General features: G+C 36.9%; 1 protein-coding gene and 1 long non-coding RNA gene across 2 annotated transcripts in view; one reads left to right on the top strand and one right to left on the bottom strand.

Annotated features, from left to right (window-relative positions):
- Positions 1–7048: 7048 nt before the first annotated feature.
- Positions 7049–22344, bottom strand: part of LOC139015185 (uncharacterized) — a 54993-nt gene continuing 39697 nt past the window's right edge. The window contains exons 2-3 of the long non-coding RNA XR_011472416.1: positions 19505–19553; positions 7049–7119 (exon numbers count right to left, since the gene is read on the bottom strand). This is a non-coding gene — a long non-coding RNA (uncharacterized lncRNA). The remainder of the gene's footprint in view (positions 7120–19504; positions 19554–22344) is intronic.
- ITPRID2 (ITPR interacting domain containing 2) overlaps positions 11817–22344 on the top strand; it is a 90595-nt gene continuing 80067 nt past the window's right edge. The window contains exon 1 of the mRNA XM_070422638.1: positions 11817–11905. The gene's annotated coding sequence lies outside the window, so the exon portion shown is untranslated. The remainder of the gene's footprint in view (positions 11906–22344) is intronic.

Below are 22344 nucleotides of genomic sequence, written 5' to 3'. Positions count from 1 at the left end.
TTCAAGTGAAGTGGAATGAAGGAGAAAGCCATGAAATGAGATTGTTACAATAGTGATTGTGATATTACCACCGATAAACAATGGCAGGATGTGAGATAAAGGGATTGTGAGCTCGACAATAAGGTTTTAAATAAATATAGAAGATAAACTATAAAATGTATTATGCTTCCTACTGTTCAAAATCAGAAATCCTTACCTTGGTCTTCAGACCTCTCTCCACGCTGGACTCCATTTGCCTGTGAAATATTCTCCTCTGGCTACAACTTTAAAAGATCCTATCAGAAACTGTTGTAAGAAAATGTTCTACTTACTGCCTCCACGTTATTATTTCAATCTGCAATTTTCCTCCCACCCCATCATATTCCAGCCCTCAATGAAATACTTAATTACTTCTTATAAACCAACTCAAATAAATTATTTTTGGAAGTGAGCACTTAAACAAACAAATTGAGTCTCCATGAGAAAACTCCTGTCAAGAACAGGTCTTTCCTCCCCTGAACACACTGAAATCCTTACTGCCAGGACACACATCTTACACTGCTGTACAAAGCACATACAGATGCTTAAGATTTGATGAATGAATGCCTTAGCACCTTATACTTAGGCCACACAGTATTATATTTTGGAGTCATTTATCATTTCTATAATTTAAAATGTCCTCCAAGTCAGAGACAATGTCATAATTTTGATTTTCATAGTGGCTAGCAAAGCATTTTAATATCAAGTTAGTCTCATATTTAAGTTAGTTGGTTAAGGAAATTGCTGCTTGTTTGGGACACATGAGAAGCAAAGCTGATCTGTGATGTAATTACAAGAACAGCCACAGTCAACCCATGAGGATCTCTGCAGGTGGAGTGGCCCTTTAGCGATGTCTTGAATGGAGGCAAGGCAAACAAACCTTGAACCAAGATCATTTTTCAAAGGACACAGATGTGATCCATCAGCATCCAAAATGGTGGTCAACGAGCAGAATGACTATTTTAATTCTAAAAGGGGATCCGGAGAGTATATGACAGCATCAAATACAGCATCCCTGAGAGGGAAAAATGCAGTCTCTTGCTCACCTTCTATAAAAATCCTGTTCCTGAGGTATGGGTGAAAAGATAAGATGGAATTCACTTTTAGCACACAAGCCTTGAACTCCTCTTCTAAGCCCCCAAACTCCATTTGCTCTTTGAGGATTTGAATTGGCACCTGAGGTATTTATTTCTGCCTCCTGTTGCCTGGACACTGGAAAAGTTTCTCACACGCACACAGTGCTAGTCACCCATGTCAACACAGCCCCTGCCCCAGCCTCATCAGGCAGGGTCTCCCTGCATCAGCAGACATCTCCGTGGACTATGGCTTCCCGGGAGTACGCTGTTGTTCCTAGCTTGAAGATCACAGCATTAGAGAATACGACCCTGAGAAAATATTCTCACCACTGTCCTCTATTTCTTTCACCTTCAGAATCAAGGCTTATTTCTGAGATAATGACTTCTACATATAGGCATATCTCCGAGGTATTGTAGGTTTGGTTCCAGACTACTACAATAAAGTGAGAATAGCAATTAAGCGAGTCACAATCTTTTTTTTACTGGTGGAGAGTCTTGCCTTGAATTTGCAAAAAATGCAACCTTGATAAAATGCAATAAAATGAAGTTCAATCAAACGAGGTACGTCTGTACAAGGAAGGAGCATCAACTTCTTTTCAACCCGACATGCATGATCTCTGCCTCCTCCAAGGAGCTAGAATATCTGTTGGGCAAGTTTGCTTGCAAGGATGACTTGTCTCCTTGGTTCCTCCTTGTTTTCTGATCTTAATTTTTGGATGGCTAAGGAAAGTCTCCCATAACAAGTGTTGTTTTCTAGAAAATACTCATCTTCCTATAACTAAATTTTAAAAGGAGAGGAGTGGGAAGTACTTCCCTTTCACCTGGCAACCCAATGCATTGAATATACACCACATAAATGAGTGGGTTCTAAAGGTGGTTTGTACTTGATTGGTTCCAGCTGCTCTGAGATCAGACATCATACACTAAAGTCAAATTAATGGACACAGTCTCTCACCAGAGCTCCCACTTTTGCTGGGTTTCAGATCAGAAATGGAGGTTGGAGACCACTCCTTGTGACCTTATTTGCAGAAAAGTTGATTTACTAGGAAAGCTGATAAACCAGCATGATCAACTATATCTCTCCAAGTCTCAAATAAGGCCTCCAGTTCAACTCTGTCATTTAGTTGGGCTCCATAAAGACATCTGTTACCTCTCTCTTTCTCTTCTTAACTAAAGCTTTGCTAAGAAGGACAATTTAGATCTCCTGTGAATTAAAAATCTTGAATAATGCCCTACTGTATTTTACTCTTGTAATAACATGCTTTAACTGAATCTGATTTTCCAAACTGTTCAATAGCACCTTGTTATTTGGCTCATTGCAAAAGACTCTCTAGTATTAACACATTTTCCAGGGAACTTTTCTGCTTCCTGTTGGTGCATGGTGGGGGCATGGATGTGCGAGTCTCAGCAACTCTCCATCATTATCAGGTGAGCTTTACGATGCTGTCAAGTATTTCATCACAAAGATGAAGTTCTGACAGGACTGAGGTCATGTGTACCTATTAATGCCAAGCCCATACACTTTAATCTCCTTCACATCTCTGCCTCTGCAACCTGCCACTACTGCTATGCAGCATGCTCTCTTCAAACTCAAAAATCCGCTGTCTGTTCAGTAAAATCGGACTATCTGAGAATGTAATCTAGTGTACACTTACTAGGTTAGCAGCCTCTACTGAGGGTTCCAATGCTTACTGATAACTGCTTCAACAGTAGATGTCTTGCATCTGAGGGATTCTGTCTCAACAAACGGAGCTTGGTAGGGGCCTTGGGTCAGCAAAATCACAATGGCCATGTATGTGCTTCCCCTTCCAAAGAGAATGTTATATTTTAGAATCTCTTGAAGTAAACCTGAAAAACAAACAAACCCTCACCTGTGACTTGGATGGTTTTGGCTTATGGTTTTGCTTAAAATATTCAATCTTGAACAGTGTGTCTCTCTGCACAAACTGAAAATCAGAGTAGATCTCTACCTTCGATTCTCTATGACACTATTGTGGATCTATTCCTTTAAGATTCTTATAAAGGCTATTGTTCAATTGAAAATAGAGGGTCTACGAGGCACATCCTGAATATCCATAGAAGGCTTTTTGAAATGATCACCTTAAATCTTCCAATGTCTTTAAAAGGGTTTTGCAGTCACACGCTTTGCTTTATATTTACTCTAAATTCCCTTTATCTTCATTCATATTTAACCTAACATTACCCTAAATATTTACCCTTCATATTTACCTTTTCCTGACAGCACCCTGGATTTGACCTTTGCCCTAAGGCTTCTTCTTGCTTTTGAGAGTCTTTCGAATCTTATTTTCAAACAAGGGCCATTCTTATTTGTTCTACATTCTGCTTGGAAGTGGAATGTCAGTAGAGGCTGCTCACCTAGTAACTACACACTAGATTACATTCTCTAATTTCTTCTTTAGCTCGTATCTTTTTATCTTCATTTTATGACATGCAGCTAAAAGAAATTAGCCTAGAAATATCCTTAGCCAGATCAATTCATTCATAGAGACATTTCTATTTTCTGCAGGTGATGATTTTCCCAAACTTTCCACCACTATTTATCCAACATCTTATTCTATCTTCTAGCCCCCAATAACATTTCTCTGACCCTCCTTCAAGCCTTCACTGATAGCTACATTGCAGCTCAATGGTTGTGGTAATACCTATTTCCGGGTAACAAAATATTACTCCTGCTACATAGCAAATTCACCTAAAATCGTTCAGTAAAAAATAACACTCATTCTGTTTTGCTCATGATTTTGCATGACAGTAATTTGGGGCAGGGCTCAGGTGAACAGATCCCACCTGAAGGATTACAGACATTTGAAGGCTCGACTAGGCTGGATGTCCAAGAAGGCTTACTCTCATGGCTGGCAGTTGATGCTAGCTGTCCACTGGGAGTCCAGCTCAGCTGTCAGCCAGAACATACAGAGATGGCCCCTATGTATGACATAGCTTCCTCAACATCTTGGTGACTTTGAATAGTTGGATTTCTTACATGGAAACTCAGGGCCCCAAAGTCAGTGTTCCCATGAGCAGGGTGAAAGCTGTATCACGTTTTGTGATTTGGCCTCAGAGGTCACATAACATCAATTGTACTCTAGTAGTCAAAGTAGTTACAAACCCATGCAGATTCAAAGTGAGGGAATGCATACACACCTCTCAATGTGAGGAAAGTCTAAGAAGTTTGCAGCCATTTTTAAAAACCCACAAGGGGCCTTGCTGTCTTGCTTTCTCTTGTATCATCACCCCTAATGGTAATGCCAGAAACGCAAAGGGTGCTCTATAAGTGTTTGTTGAAATCATGGATTTTGGCAAAGAAAGGAAAGGAATTATGTGGGTGATACTACAACTAATGAGACAACATTGAGGTCTTTATCCCTGGGATCTTCAAGAAGAGAAGAGACACTATTGGCTACTTGGGGTGATGTAAGCACTCATTTGTCTAAAAGCAAAGGGCTGACCTCGTATATATTTTTTTTGGTCCTTTTCATTTTTTGAATATTCTAGGCCCAAGGGAAATTCATAATTATCAGAATTTTTATTTGAATTTTTGAATAACAGTCAGGTTCCCATACTCCAAAAGCATGTAGAGTTATGATAACCTTATAGCAGTCTCAAGAAACATCTGGCAAGCAAGTGATCTGGAAGAACTATGGATGCTCTCCCAGTTTATTCCAGGGAGCAACACAGATATACAGCTGAACATCTTTTTCTGTTCCATGTTATTTTGTGTATAGAGTAGAGTGTTTTTATTATCTTGTGCCACAAAATACAGAGAAATTCTTCATGTGGATGGGAGGAGCTATAGGAATATTATATACCAAGGCCAACTGCCTAGACTCTGAGTTAGGATTAGATTCAGTAAATGCCCTTCTTACATATCATAAGCAAGATTAAAAAAAACCTTAAAAACATTGGTTATTGTTCCTTAGCATCCCCACCTAACAAGTTACCATATTTACAAGTGGAAATATCTTCTGAGAAATGTCAGGCATCTTGTTTGAATTCTTTGAAACAAAACAATTTCTGTGATGCAAGTATAGTGATGCCAAGAAGTCCATCTGCCCCCCAGAATTCCATCCTTTAAATACTTTGTTATGGCAGCACAAAAGAACACAATGAGTTATGTTTAGAGTGTCAGTCTTCCATCTTTGGGCTAAAAGGATTAGGTCTAAATGGCACATCATTACATAAGACTGCATGAAAATGTTTCTTTTGTCCTTAAAATACTTCATGGTATTTTATAAATAGCCAAAAATATTAATTGGATTGAAAAAAAAACATTCAGAAGGCCTTAAATAGTACATGTGTCAGGCATTCTAATTTATGTGATTATTTTTCACCCAAAAGTCAGGGAACTTTTCAAGTACAATCATTTGTTGGACATGGTAGGGGTTGAGGAGAGGCCGTATATGTGGTGGTTAAAAGCATAGATTTTGGAGTCAGTCAGATCTGTTATAGCCTCTCTGGTCACTAAGTGTGACTAGGAAATTTACTTAACTTTCCTGTGGCTTATTTTCCTCCTTTGTAACATGGAGATAAAAATATTCACCATCTAGAGTTGGCTTAAGGGTTAAATGGGATAACATAAGTAATCCACTTATCTGTGCTTGGCACAGAATAGCTGCACAGTTAACAAGTCAGATAAGAGTGAGCATATATTTTTGATAAGTAGTGTGTGTGTGTGTGTGTGTGTGTGTGTGTGTGTGAGAGAGAGAGAGAGTGAAAGGAGGAGGGAGGGAAGAAAGGAAGGAGGAGAGAAGGTGAGAAAAGTAAAGAGACTGATGGAGAGGAGGAGAGAATATTTAAGGATAAGGGTGTATAGAGAACCTTGTTAGAAACATAGTGTGGATGTGATGATGGTTATTTGCTGATACTAATGTATTTGATGAAGGGATTTTGAATGTTGAATATGTTGGAATGGAACAGGAATGGAATATGAGGAAACATTTGGAGATTTATGTTACTTTGAGACAGTCACTTGTCTCCTATACATAGAACAAAGCAGAAAGTCAGAAACATTTCCCACTTCCTGCTCCCCATTCTGTCCCCATTTCAACCATACTTTCGTACCCCTTCCAGCACTTGTTCCCACCCAATGTCAGAGGTCTGTCCTTTGAACAAGATTCAGCTGTCCACTAGGTGAAAGAGTTGGAAAGCCAGCAGGCCATAATGATGTCACTGCAAATAACAGAGGTATTTTCACATTATTATGGGAGGAAAGTCCAGTGTAATATACAAATAAAAATGGACTTTCCTAAGAAACAAGAGTTGGAGAAGGAGTGAAAGAAAGATTTTGAGGTGTGCAAGGCCTTTCCTTCCTTTTTAAATGAACTGGTAAGGTCATTTCTTCCTTTTTAAAAATATTTTTTATTGATTTCAGAGAGGAAGGGAGAGGAAGAGAGAGATAGAAACATCAATGATGAGAGAGAATCATTGATTGGCTGCCTCCTGCACACTCTCAACTGGGGATTGAGCCCACATCCCGGGCATGTGTCCTTGACCAGAATTGAACCGTGGCCTCCTGGTTCATAGGTCAATGCTCAACCACTGAGTCACGCCAGACGGGCAGGTCATTTCTATTTTTAACATTATATGTTGGGCCATTTGGAAAAAATACATTCAGTGATATAATGCAGTAATCTTGGCATTATTATTTAGAATAATAATTTCCATTGCTTAAGGATTATTTATATAATGGTTTTGTTTAAGTTCTGGGTTTTTCAGTGCTTTCTGAAAAAAGAAATAGATTTGTATATTACCTTAACACAAGTCTGCTTGAAAGCAATTCTAACACCCTTCAAATAACCTTTTAAAATATTACTTATGAATCTAGGCACTTCAATAAAATGTTTCCTGTTTTTCATTTCCCTAAGGCTAAAGTGACACAATTATTAGCTTTTGATAGAGTTAAACAATAACCACCTATGCTTACCTTTGTGGAAGAATGGAAAACAAATATTCTTTAAAGCGTTGTAACAGTTGAAAAGATTCCCATACTTCAGCTTATTTTTCTTTTTTCCTGGAAGAGCACAGAAGAATTAAAAACTAAATTTCTAAATACATTTTTTCTCTACTTCAGTGCTGAATAAAGTTCTTTCTGTCTCAGAATGTTAACATTATCATACTTTCTAATGGGGACCCTTTTTGATTCTGTATAGTAGTTACAATGTGCCAGGTAACATTCTAAATGCTGGGGATGTTCCAGAAAACAAAACACCAAAATCCCTGCCATCATGGAGTTTTCAGTCCAGTGGGAGGAGACAGAAGAGGACCAATATTTATAAATATAGAATGTGGTGATAAATGATAAGGAGAAAATTAAGGCAGGAAGAGACTAGGGAGTGTCAGTGGGGTTGGGCAGGGATTGTGATTTCGGATAGGATGGTCAGAGAAGGGCTCTTGAGAAGATGACATTTAAGGAAAGATGTGAAGGAAGTAGAGGAGGATGCCATGTTTTAAGTAACAGTTAGCAGGCCAAAGTGGAGTCAGTCAAGGGCAGAGTAGTGAGAAATGAGAATTAAGAGGTGGCCAGTCTGGGAGTCTATTATAAGAACTTTGGCTTTTATGCCATTACATTAAATGGCATTATAAGTATAAAATGAGAAGCCATTATAGGTATGTCTACATCTGCTTGTCTCTCAAGATTTGTTCACCACTCTTGTCCATCCAGTTCTCTGACCCGGGGAAGCTGAACTGTAATTTCCTGTTTCTCCTCATCACCAATCACATTTCTTCCTTTTGACTACCTTCCCCCCTCTTTCAATAATCCATGTGTCCCTCCTGCCAGGGAAGCAGAGACCAGATACCTGTGTTTCTCAGCAGGTCTCAACAGTGGACCTGAGCTTGCCTGTGTCAGTGCTAGGAACCTACTAAAATGCAGATTCCTTGGCCTCACTCAACTCCATCAGGATTGCTTGGATTGGGGTCCAAGAATCTGCATGTTTAAACACTTCCTAGGTCAGTTCTTTCTTTCTTTCTTAATATATTTTATTGATTTTTTTACAGAGAGGAAGGAAGAGAGAGTTAGAAACATCGATGAGAGAGAAACATCAATCAGCTGCCTCCTGCACACCCCCTACTGGGGATGTCCCCGCAACCAAGGTACATGCCCTTGACCAGAATCGAACCTGGGACCCTTCAGTCCGCAAGCCAATGCTCTAACCACTGAGCCAAACCAGTTAGGGCCCTACGTCAGTTCTTTCTTAATGTGAGGCTTAAACATTACAATCCTAGATCATAGTAACAGCAGCCTTCTGATGGGTATCCAATAAATTGTACTCATTTTTTTCTTAGCTCCAAATACAGAAACTTAGAAATATTTGGTTTGGCTCTACTATATTTTGACTATTATCACCTGCTAAATTGGTTTATCTTTATTCAATGCTTATAAAATACTTTATTTTGTGAAATATTTCATCATTAAGTATATCCGTAAGAACCATTTTTCACACTCCTCATCCACTTGTGTCTTATGAGACTTGATAACTGGCTTCCAAATTTATAAACTGTGAAAGAATTATCTGTGATGTCTATGTATTTTTGTTTAACAGCACTGATTTTATTTTTATTTAAATTCTAATTTTCCCAAGATGAATCATTTTCAACGTTATATTTGAATTAGAAATAAAGGTACCCTAAAGTTACTTATAAATGTCATATACATTTTCAACTGTTCAAGTTGGCAGCACTGAACTTTGAAAACCTTCAGAGTTATGGAAGGAAAATGCGTCTGTGACTTAGACTGTTGCAGAATTTGTGGCGAGGAATCCACATTTCCCAGTAGTTTGTACAGCGTTGCTCTCACATTACGCCCAGTCTTCTGTGAAGAGACACTAGATTGATGTTTCCCAGAGTATTTCTGTTACAGACTCCAGAGTTTGATGCTTTTAAACAAATACTGTCCTTTCATTTTTTGCAGATTTCATAGGTTAATTTCCTTGTACCAAAATTTGCTATTTTAAGATACTGAGGCAAACAAGACTGTCGGAAATAAAGAACAAGAGAGGCACTGCCATGTACTAAGCAGATAATAATAAATATCTACCTGAGTAGCTGAATCTAATCCCTCTGAAGACTGGTTCATTTGGCCTCTTACTAATAATTTAAAATTCTTTCCTAGCAGAGAGAGGGTGTGGTATTTTGATTGAGGGAGCTGCATAATGGATTTGGCTGAGACCAAAGGTTAAACTTGCCTTTTAAGCTGGAAAGGATCAGATGGAGTCTTTATGGCCCATTCTGGCTGGACTGTGTTTACAACGAATACTCAAAAGCATGCATTTCCTCTCAAATATTAGGGTTTGCAGCTGCTGGTTAAAAATACATCCAAATGGATACCAAAAGCTGAAGCAAATAGTCCATACATTTTAAGGATATGAGAAGAAAGGCTTGTGAATCTTTTAAATATATATTTTAGTGATATTTTACAGAGAGGAAGGGAGAGGGATAGAGAGTTAGAAACATTGATGAGAGAGAAACATCGATCAGCTGCCTCCTGCACACCCCCTACTGGGGATATGCCCGTAACCAAGGTACATGCCCTTGACCAGAATTGAACCTGGGATCCTTGAGTCTGCAGGCTGATGCTCTATCCACTGAGCCAAACCAGTTAGGGCAGTGAATCTTTTAATAATTATGTTGCACATAACAAAATATCTTATAATAAAAGAAATTCTTGCAGAATTTCTGTTTCTCTATGCCTTTGGTTAAATTGCCTAAGTCAATGTGTTTAACATGAGTGCTTTTTTCAGAAAGATAAATTTCCCACTTTTAAAAAATAATTGCACATTTTTGTTAATAAAAGGGCATATAAAAGCTCTAAATATTAGATGTACTAGATGGTAAATGAAGATTAATCTATACAGCCGAAACCGGTTTGGCTCAGTGGATAGAACATCGGCCTGCGGACTGAAAGGTCCCAGGTTCGATTCCGGTTAAGGGCATGTACATGGGTTGCGGGCACATCCCCAGTAGGAGATGTGCAGGAGGCGGCTGATCGATGTTTCTCTCTCATCGATGTTTCTAACTCTCTATCTCTCTCCCTTCCTCTCTGTAAAAAATCAATAAAATATATTTTTTTAAAAAAAGATTAATCTATACAAAAAGAAAGAACATTTTCTATTATGTACCTCAAGAGGCTTTGTTTACATTACTTTACATTGTTATATAAGGATTATATTGGATTTTGGAAATCCTAAGTCTGAAAAGAACACTGAAAGTTATTTAATTCAGGAACACTACAGTCAACAACAATGCTAATAATATAGCTAAGCTTTGTGCATTTACCATCTGCTGGGCACTGTTTTAAGAAGCTTCACCTATGTGATCTGAGTGAACCCTTATGATGTAAATATTAACTTCATTTGACAGATAAGGGAACTGAGACACAAAATGTTTAACAAATCTGCCTGAAGTCAGAGCTGGCACGTGGAAGAGTCGGCACAAGAGCTGAAGAAACACTTGTGAAATGATCCCAGCCAGTTCTACCCATGAAAAGTGTACACAGCTGTTGAGCGTGTGATTTGAAGGTGCCAGGAGGTCTAACCAAATACATCGCCTTCAACAGTTCACAACACTGTTTCAAATTCCCACCCATAGAGAGTGCTTTGTACGAAGACAATGCCTTCAAAAGGCTGTATCTTTAAAAATATTACCTAAGAATCGCCCATTAATGATAGCAAGACAAAACTGACACATTTTAGGGAGATCTGGATGATAAAAGGAGAAAACAAAAGAGTTGCTGAAGGCAAATACCACAATATACATACACTCTTGGTGAACCTTGGCAAGTGGAGGGGTGGTAAAGGCAAAATTCACCCCCTTGGCTTCAGCTATAGGTGGAAATGATCCATTTTAAGCTGTCTTCTCATTTGGGAGATAGAACCATACCAGAGAGTTAAAACTTTACTATTTGCAATGGTAAAACTTGGCTAACAGCAAAAATCATGTATATTTTCCTCACCACTTCCCTTTTTGAACAAAGATTCCTATTAGATGTCTCACATATGAATCCTAACTGATATATGAAATTTCCAATATATATGTGAGAATGCATAGACCCTAAGCATTGTCCAAAGATTTCATCATATTCTCATAAGTATATATGAACCCACAAAACAGCACAAATTGAACCTAGCCCATCTGCACTTCTTACATATTCTCTAAAATTAGTGTCTGCTTTAACAGCTAAGAGAGCATATAAGTGTTTCGAATTATGTATCCTAATGAGTATCCAGGGCTACATTCATGCTGGTATTTTAGATAGCCAAATATGGTATGCAAAATGACCATGACCAGGATAACATTACATGCCACAGGCTTGCCATAATTATCTTTCACATTTTTACTGTGTTTCTGCAACAATGGATGCAACTATTCAGGATTGGAGCTTTAAGTAAATAATATGCTACGGGGAAGTGAGACAGGCATGTGGATAAAAGTTCTTGGGTTAGGCAATTGGAATGAATAGTCAATTAATAAAAAATGCTTTTCAAAATGAACATACTGATCTGACATTCTCACTGAGCTATTAGCAGGTTCATTTGAGTTCTTAAAAAATTTTCTTTACTCTGTGTTTAACAACAAATGTGGGCCAATTGCTGAGTTAATTGAAAAGGATTGTTTTCTTGTTGCCAAGAAACGGCACTTTCTTACATTATGCAGGCCATTATGTGCACAGATCAAGCCTCCTGATTTTTCTTTGAGGGCTTAAGAACATAGGCTGCTCTGATTTAGTTCTGTCTGGAAGAGAGAAGCGCAAATCAAGAACACTTTCAGGGGTGTTGTGTTGTTCCATTTCCATTTACCAGGTAAGATTTGGATTTGAAAGTACTACCTTGTTCCTCATGCTTAACTTTTCCTGAATCACTTAAATGCTTTTATGTTGAGTGAATGAGTAGATCTAAATGATGCTTTTCTTGGGAGAATTTAGAATCATTCTAAGTTGATTTTTCCCCCTAGCTGTATGTTCTGAGGGGAAAAAAATGTAAAGATCATAATAGATGTCCATGAAACTGGCTGCAGAGTTTTTTCTTCTTGATTTTAGAGTAGTAAATACATGCAAAGCAAGAAGCTGTCCGTGAAACTGGCTGCAGAGTTTTTTTCTTCTTGATTTCAGAGTAGTAAATACATGCAAAGCAAGAAGCTGTGAGTGTGTTTAGAGTTGAAATAGCAAATCATTGCTATGGGAGCAAATGTTATTTCTATTTGGAGCAAAAATTTCAAATCTTGTCTGACTAGTTCCAACTGAGAAATGAGCTTTATATTTGTTAACTTCTTAAGGAAAATTTGTTTATCTTATGTAGAACTACATCACATGTCTCTCTTTTTCTTAAAAAAAACTATGTTTATCTCTGTTGGCTACTTTATGATTTTTGCCTTGAAGATGAAGATAAATCAGGGTCCTTGTATTTGGATAGTGCTGGGTCCTTGTACTCTGTTCGTGAAGTTTACGCCTTACCTGGAAACAAATACACAGTTCCCACAAAAATGGTAATAAGTCACACCAGGTATACATACAGACAAAAACTCACTCTTCTTCCTCAGGAAGGAAAATAGCATTTCTTGATTCAGTTAGTTACGCCTAGGCTCACCAACGCAGGGCTCATTCTATCTAGGTAATAATGTGGGGCAAGTGCTTGAAAAGGACTTTGTGAGATGTTTGTTGAATCAAATCATCCTCCCACTCTTAGTAGTTCCTACTCACATAGGCTTAGGTTGAACTCTGCAACCCCAAGAATTTACACTTACAACATCACACAGTTTATAGACTATATGTTGAAAACAAGTGTTTGCAAATTTGCAGAGGAACCTAGTTGAGTGCTGTTACTGGCCCGTTCTTTCAGTCATATTTTACCTCTTCTCTTCCTTGGCTCTGGGTTTCGTAGGAATATATTTCCTTTACAGGGAAGAGCATCAGAATGGATACAAGTCAGGTCAAATATTTGTTGTCTCATTAGGCAAGTTTCCATTTGTTCAAAGTTTGAAGAAACATGAGTATAAATATATCCTGAGTAATACGAATCCTGGTTGAAGCTGGAAAGAAATTATAGCATGCCTTTACCTGATAAATGATTTGGGTTTTCCACAATGAACCAATGCTCTGGTAAGCAAACTATTATGTGAAATAATGTCGATGAAGTAATAGTTGAATATGACTTGCAATCCATCTATTTATTTTTAATTTGTCAAATTGGAGTCTTTCTTTAATTCCTATATATTTTTAAATTAACTGAAAGAATCACAGTATCATCAGCTATCACAAATCCAATATTTACATAGCAGTAACACTGAAGCAGCCCATTTAAATAAGTGCACGGTTTGTAGTTATGAATACCTGGTGTGACTTAGTACCATTTTTGTTGGAACTTTGTATTTCTTTCCAGGTAAGGTATAATTAAACAATTCTGTTCTGGTTTACATTCCTTTCTTTACCTTGTCAAAAGTGTTCTTTGCCCTGAAAATATACTTTGATATTATTGGTACTATGGTGCTTAAAATATCTATGCTGGTAAAATTTTTGCTTAGTCATTTTTGCAATTATTGGAACAAAGTAGCAGGTGAATATGTGGGATAGGTGGAGTGGAGCAAAAGTCAGACTGATACAGTATCTTATAGGTAGATTTCTGAACAGACCCACACACCATTTCTTCTGTGTCATGTTAACTATAAAGGAAATATTTAATAGTGAACAAAATCTTGACTTTATCTGATTACTATTTTTAATTAAACAAATATTAGGTATTTGTTGAAATATTGATTTGCTTCTCTGTGGATTAAAAATAATGCAAAAATAATGATGTCCATTTAGGTTAGTATGAAAATCAGTCTATAAAATTTTTGTTCAACCTTAATTAAGAAGATACCGAATAGCATTGATTTAGATCTCAGTGACTGAAATACCATGAAATGTTAGACTTGTAAGGTCATTTATTGATTAGTGAATCTAATGGCTCTGAAACTTTATTTTGAGGAGACCTATAACAATGGTGAGTGTGTGAAGGTGGGGGGAGATGGTTAAAGGGTGATGTAGGAAAATAAAGTATTTCAAACAGCCCATACTTTTTGAGTTTGTCTGCAAGAACACAGCCAAAGAGTATTTCCTTGGTGGAAATAAAGATGCACTATATTGCCGAAACCGGTCTGGCTCAGTGGATAGAGCGTCAGCCTGCAGACTGAAAGGTCCCAGGTTCGATTCCGGTCAAGGGCATGTACCTTGGTTGCGGGCATAGCCCCAGTGGGAGATGTGCAGGAGGCAGCTGATTGATGTTTCTCTCTCATCGATGTTTCTAACTCTCTATCTCTCTCCCTTCCTCTCTGTAAAAAATCAATAAAATATATTTAAAAAAAGATGCACTATATTAATAGGAATGTTCTCATCTACAATTCAAGAAACCTAGTAGAATAGAAGATTGATTTGACATATCTCAGAAGGTTTTTGACAGTCAATTCTTCTATTGCAGGCAATCATCATTTTTTTAATTTAAATTCTTTATTGCTTAATGTATTACATAAGTCTCCTTTTTCCCCCCGTTGACTTCCTGCCGGCTGCCCCAACCCCCAGCACATGCCCCCCCTTCCCCCGTCTGTGTCCATTGGTTATGCTCAGATGCATGCATACAAGTCCTTTGGTTGATCTCTTACCCCATTTCTTTCATTGTTGTAGAATTATTTTAGGGATCTTTACTAAGTAGCTTAGCAATTTTTTTTAACATCACCTATTTTTTAAAAATTGGTATTACTTATTTTATGGTACAACTCTTCAACATCATATCAAAGATTTCTAAAAACTTTGTACTTTTGATTGCTATTTTTCCCATACTCTTTTGATATGAGATTTACCTAACTTGAGGAGTTCAGAATAATATATAAAATAATAATGCTTTCTTACTCTCCTCTTAACTAAAATGGACTTTCTAATGTTAGGTCATTTGTCTACATGGAGAAGATATACACAAGATATTTTAGTAATTTTAATTCTGTTGTTTATTTATACACAGTCAGCACCAAACTTTATCTTGCTCTTTAAGCCACAAGGGACATTATATCCTTTTGTCCTTAACATTTTTGTCCATGTGGGATTTTTAACTCCTCAATAGCAATGATATGATTTTTTTTTTTTAATTATTCTGGTAAGTTCCTTTTTCTACATTTGTGTGGGGAAGGGAAAATTTTTCCCTCTTTTCATTCTTACGTATTCTAGCTAGTCTAATAATAAAATGAGATGAGACAGATTTAGAGAACATAGCCAAACTTAATTATGTATGTACATATGGGGGTTCCATAAAAATATGGGGCAGTTGAGGCTTATCTGCCATCCTGAGCTAAGGAGAAAAGTGGGGGTTAGTGGTTTGGGACTTCAAAGGGGAGGAAGGCAATTTACATGGAGATGAAAAAGCAAATGTTTGGTAAATACATGTTTGCTGGGCCATCTTTAGCAATGGGACCCAGAGAGGACCTTGATCAAATGGGCCTTGCTAGGTTCTTCCCTGTCTGTCACACTTAGTTCATATTAAACTACAGTTATCTGTGATGCTAGCTCCCTTCCTGGAGCAGGTCTTGCATCTAAATTCTTTTAGGCAGTTAGCGGGGAGATGAAAGGTTCTTCCTGAGTCTTTCCTTTCTTAAAAGTAACCAGCTTAAGATAATTAAGATCTCCCCAAAGGCACACTTTGAGGTGGTAAACTATGCCCCTCTCCCTCATTTATCTATAAGTATTTCTAAAACCTGAAAATGTAATCTTTCTCCTGTTCCTTCTTTTTGGACAGTTGTTCTCAGTTTTGGAATGTCTGAAATTTTTATTTTTTGGTTGCAACCACAAGGTTGGGTACTTCTGGCGTCCAGTGGGTAGAGGACAGGGATGCTGCTAACCACCCTACAATGCACAGGACAGCCCCACACAAAGAAGCATCAGATTCCAAATGTCAATAATTCCGACATTGAGAAACCCAGCTTCACAGGCCTCATATACTGTATCATGGCCAAATGCATGATTACGGGTTAGAATTTTTGTTTTAGAACATCCTGAAATCTCATGTGCCTTCGTTCCTTTTGTTTATAATTTTGGCCTATAGGATCACACCTAATTTTTAATTGACCTTTCTGAAATCTGCCTATATAAAGTCTAGGAATCATGATCTTATTGGATTTTCCAGTTTTCCCATCTTTGGTTGTTATCAGTACCAAAATGACAATGGTCACATTATCTTTAAGCTCATGTCACGTCATATTACTAAGTAACCGTTAGTCTAAATGACTCATAGAGTATTTCCCTCATTGCTTTTACTTGTGGCTAAGGAAGGGCTCATTAGGACAAGACAATACTATCATGTTTAATTACTGTGCTCCTGATTTCATGTCCAAACTCACTCTTCAATAATCATTTGTTTATTCTAGAGCTATTTATTCAACACCTATCATATTCCAGAAACTGTGTTATGTTGGGAATTTAGCAGTGACTAAGACAGAAACCTATTTTTGTAGTGATTGCATTCTAGTGGAAAGCAGAAGATCCAAAATCCCATTCCTTCAACCATTTTTCATCCTGGTCTATTATATGCTCAAAACAAAACAAAGCAGCAGAATCTGGTGTATTATAAATAGTTGCAAAAGCTTGTTGTTGTTATTGTTGTTGTTTTTCCCATGTAAACCCTCTATTTTTGATGGAATGCTCAAAACCTTTTCATTGATTTCTTTTTTTTTTATTTAATCCACACCCAAGGATCTTTTTCCATTGATTTTCAGAGAGAATGAAAGGGAAGCAGGAGGAGGAGGAGGAGAAGGAGGAGAAGAGAGACATGTGAGAGAGACATATCAACTGGTTGCCCCCTGCATGTGACCCCACCAGGGGTGGGGAGCAAACCTGCAATCGAGTTATGTGCCCTTGACCAGATATTGAACCTGTGACCCTTTGGTCCATGGACTGATTCTCTAACCACTTAGCAAAACTTGCCAGGACTTCATTTATTTTTAACCTTCACTTTTTGGCAGATGTCTCTATTCTTAACTTGCTCAGTGTGCATTCTAGAGAAGACTGACTTTGAGGTAAATTTTGAATGAATGAAAATAGAATGTTTGATGAATTAAAATGATGTTAGTATGAAAAGTATTTGGCATTTATGGAGAAAAAGACTTAGAAGTAAAGATGGAAAATTGTGAGAGGAAGAGACCAATTGTGCCTGAAATCTATTTCATTTGCTAAGTCAAAGAAAAAGGGAAAAGGAAAGAGAAGAAAGGGAAAAGAAATAACAAAAATAAGGAAAGAATATTTCCAGTTTAACTGTACCTCTGAGTAATTCTTTTCCTCTGCTGGATAGTTCTGTCTCTGTTGAATTCTTTAGAATTCCTTACTTATTTTATAATTTACTCCTCAATAGTTAGGTAGTAAATTGGTCAATATTGGCCAATTTCATATGATCCAACCTAATATATATATTATAAAAAACAAATCTTATTTTCCCAAACATAATTTTATATGATAAAAGTCTGACATAACTTAATAATGCTGAAATGTAAATGTATTGTCTGTTTAAAAGAATTATAAAAAGATACCACTAGAAAAATAGTTTAGTCATTAAGAGCCTTGAGCAGAGGTCAACAAACTATTCTGTGGGCCAAATCCAGCCTACCACATGGTGTTGTTCAACCCATAGGGTAAGAATTGTTTTTACATCTTTAAAATGTTGAAAAACAATAAAAGAAGAATACTTCATGACATGAAAAATATATGAAATTCAAATTTCAGTGTCCATGAATAGAATTTTTTTAAGAATAAACCAAGCTCATTCATTTATATATTGTCTTAGGCTGCTTTCCTTCTGCAAAGACAGAGTTGAGTATTAACACAAACTTTATGGCATAAAATACTTATTACTTGTCCCCATGCAGTTGACCACCCATGTCCTAGAGTCAACCTTTTACATTCAAATACCAATGCCACCACTTCTTAGTCTGTGATGTAAGTAAGTTACTTAACCTTCGTGAGCTTCAGTTTAGATGTTTTAAACTAGGCATACTTATAATACCTTATAAGATAATTATGACTGTCTGGTACATCATAAGTACTCTATAAATGTTACTATAATTATTAATATTCGTCCAGGATGCCATTGTAAATTATTGGAAAAAAATCTACAGAAGCTCATAGCTTGGTCAGTGCGGCTCAATAACTGAGCATGGACCTATGAACCATGAGATCACTGTTAGATTCTGGGTCAGGGCACATGCCTGGGTTGCAGGCTAGATTCCCAGTGTGGGGTAAGCAGGAGGCAGCTGATCAATGATTCCCTCTCATCACTGATCGTTCTATCTCTCTCTCTCCCTTCCTCTCTGCAATAAAAAAAAATATATATATATATATATATATATATATATATATATTTTTTTTTTTTTTTTAAAAAAGCTCATGAAGCTCAGATGAGCAACAATTGCTCCGTCATCATTTAATGATATAACAACAGTGCCAGAGTTCTGTGGACTTAATATATAATGCAACCACTTGCTCATTTGTTCATTTGTTCATATAAATGATTATACTATTTACATCTCACTCATGCCACATGGGCCATTTCAAGTTAAAAATATTAAAGTTTCTAAATGTGCAAGTGTTAAGCTGCAAAGTAGGAGCTGTTTTCTCCCTGGGATAATGAACATCTGCTGAAACAATTTGTCCAACAGAGCATTTGCTTCTGCTGGCCTTTTTTTTTTTTTAAGAAATGGAAAAAGGATCATTGTTTAACTTCAACTCTCCTCATCTTCTACACTAAGAAACAGTTTCTCTTAGGACTAGATAGTTCTAGGATTTAGAAAAATAAAGGGGCTTCAACTTTTTATTTATTTTTTCCTCTTTTCAAGTAAGGGTAAGTCGAATTTTACTTTGAGTGTCACATTCTTTTTGTTCCCTTCTAATTTGAATCCTGTTTGAAAGACCACAGGCTTTTCTAGACAATTTAAGATTTCCGCAGTGAACTGAGACCTACAGCACTTTCTGAGAGAGACTGGGAAGGTGGGGTAGTGGTTTATCACACAGCAGAAAATGGGTCAAGTTTTAAATTCAAAAGGCTTTTCAAGAAATAGCTCAGATCTGTTACTTTCTGTGTGCAAAGTCAGAGGGGTCTGGAGGGAAGATGATCCAAAATCTTGAAAATAAGATGCTCCCCACACTAAGATCCAATAGCATCCTAGAGATAATGGGTGGTTAAATAGCACCACTGATAAACTTCAAGTCTAGGATTTATCAGTCAGGTTACCTCTCCAGCTTTTCTCCATTGGTTTCCCCCAGGGAAAGCAGAGGAGAGGACACTTCAAGCACTTAGCTTTACAATGTGTACTTAAGAAGTCAGTGGATAATAACTATTAGAGTTCTCTGGGTAAAGCAGCTTCAATGAAAGGTGCTTCTTTTGTTTCCTTACTTTGAAGTAGAGCTTCTTGGTCCTTGGGGGATTAAACCATGAGTCACATCTGAAATGAGGAAGGAAAAGTGTTGTCAAATTTCATGCTGATTCATAACAATAAATGCGACGAGTGGTTCACAGTATTTCACTGGGGCAGGGAGAAACAGGGGAGGCCAGAGAATTAAATTTGAGCATTGAAGAGTTGCTCTTTGTTATAAAAGGTGGCAGAACCTTGCTGTTTTTCACACAGAATGAATTCTATTATATAGAAATTATTCCTGATTTTTTTTTGTTTTTTCAATTACTGTTTTTGTTTATAAAATGGTATAAAAAGAAAAGGTTCACCTATCAAGTGCAAAATATTTTGCCACCTGCTATGTATTTTGCCAGCTAGTTAAAATCTTGAACATTCTTCAGTACAAAGCCCCAAGATGGTTGTGGGGAGGAGGGAAATTTTCCTCTGTTAGAATCTTTTGGATGATAGTCAAACAGTTCTGTAATTTCCTTTACCATTTTTAGCTCCTTTTGGCATCACTTATTTCAAGTATGCCTCTGGAATGTCAAGAAGATGCCAGATATTATTTTGAATGTTGTATTTTAATATAATATCAATCTAAAGTTGTTCCTAGAGACTTCAAAATTAGACTGCTTCTTTCTTATCTTTTAGCTAAAAGAAAAGCTTTAAATAAGAACTGAATGGAGCTTTTGGTCAGTCTCCTACCTGTGAAAGTAGATTAGAAAGGAATTTTTATCCTCCAGCTACAGGCAGGAACAGATTGACATGTGTGGACATGAGGAGGGTTGAGGATTGAGGAAAACCAGAGGCAGTCTTATCACTTTAGGTATCAAATGGTCCAAATATTTGGACCAAAGCCATGACTTCATTGAACTTGTTTTGTGCTGGATATTGGCCTTTGAGTCTTCCTTAAACTGTTTAGAATAATGATTCTGGCAATACTTTGGAATAATTTCTATGGTTATTTCCTCAGTGAAATAAGCCTACCATTAGAAATTCTAGCATGGCTGGCTGGCTATTCTAATTCTCTGAAACAAGCATGTGAGATTTGTTGTGTTGGCACCTAGAAGGAAAGAATGATAGAGCAGGGAGAGACCTCATGAGATCATCTTATTCTAATGTATTCGAAAGTCATTCAAAATAGGTGGTTCTTTAGTCAAAGGTTTCCAAGGGATTTGTTATACAGGCAATTGCAGTATGACTAGGCCCATAACAATAAAAGAGGGTTGCTTGCCTTTCTGATCAAGAATCATAGCAATATCAAACAAAGGATGAATTCTTTCCTAAGAAGCTTATGACTAATTCAGGTCTCTACAGGCATTCCAGGAACAAGATTCTTTCTGGTTACCAAGATCATAGTGTGATTTTGGCCCAGAGGCTTTAAAGCCAAAGCATGTTATGTTGTGTCTCACTTGTTCTGTGGGTCAGTTCCTCTTTTCTTTCCTATGCTCTAGATTTTGTCTTTTATCCTTATTATATTGAGAACAACAAGTACAAGTATTTTCAGTTGGTTTACCTGAATTCATCTCTTATAGGACCAACATATTTGAACTAACAATCACAAAAAAATAAGTAACACAGAAAACATCGCCGCTCTATATTTTCTAGCTCTTCTCCCATTTTTTTTTTATTTTTAGCTTTGTGAACTTGGAAAAGACATTTAAGTTCTCTGGGTTTCAATTTCCTCTTCTGTATAAAACAAGAAATTGAGTCTAGATGACTGAAAGAGTCACTTTTAGTCCTATTGTCTATAATCCAATCTATTATAAAGCAAAATTGTGACCTTTATTATGAAGAAAAGACAGTGGGAGGGAAACACGTTAGGAATTTTTTCTCAATTCTCCCACTGCCACAAATGCTACAAATGACTGAAATTGGTGACTTAAAACTTTATTAGCTATTTTAATTATTTGGGTAAAGTTGCACACAAAGCTTATGTATTTGAAAGGGAGAGAGAACCTAAGCTACAATCTTATTTTTTCCATTTTTGACCAGTTTCAAGACTTGGAACCTGTTTTATTTTAGAATAAAATGCTTAATAATATCATGTGCTAGTTTCTTCGGAAATAACAGCTAACTAAAATTAACAGTAGTTTTGATGTCTTCCTTCTAATTAATAAAATATAACTTTTCATTTTTTTCTCCCATATTTTTGTGATAAACGTGCTCACTCCTGCAAATGCCCAATATTTCTTTCTAAAACTTCTTCATTGAAATCCACCCCAAAATTTCAAAATACTCAGGGAGAAAATATTGCTAAAGATTTACTTTTAATTATTCCATTCCATACACAAACAAAAAGAATATTTTCTCTTAGAGTCCAACTCCTTACCTATGGCTTTGAGGGTAGAGAAAGGAGGAGAATATTTTATTGCTATTCTTGAGATTTCCTCAAATTCTAGAGATAACATTGATATGAGAAAACCATTGGAGAGCTCAGATAATGAAATATCAAATTTTGGTTAGACCGTGAAATTAACAGACTGGGAAAAGGAGCTAATATAAAAGGACTGGTTATGTTTCATTTCCTGAATTTTTATGTCTAAAAACAAAAACATTTGTCCACTTCCCATTTTGTAAAGCTATTGCAAAAATTATCTGCAAATGAAAATCTTAAAGATGTGAGTTTTACTTTAAAGTTGTAGGTGGAAAGGCTACTAAATTTATACCAAATTGCCACTGTCGACTTGGTTTCCTGGGAAAGATCAAGGGGCATATCTTGTCTATTAGATGATGTTAGAATCAGCCTTAGTGACAAGTTAAATCTTTCAATTTCGTTTCAATTGCCACCTGCTTAGTAGGGCATTGCTGACAGGTTTGGGTTAGCTCACTGACACCACGG

This window comes from Myotis yumanensis, unplaced genomic scaffold (genome assembly GCF_028538775.1).
Source record: "Myotis yumanensis isolate MYYU_CA2020_CCGP unplaced genomic scaffold, mMyoYum1.0.hap1 SCAF_8, whole genome shotgun sequence".
Taxonomy (NCBI): Eukaryota; Metazoa; Chordata; class Mammalia; order Chiroptera; family Vespertilionidae; genus Myotis; species Myotis yumanensis.
This window is presented reverse-complemented; position numbering and strand designations above follow the sequence as displayed.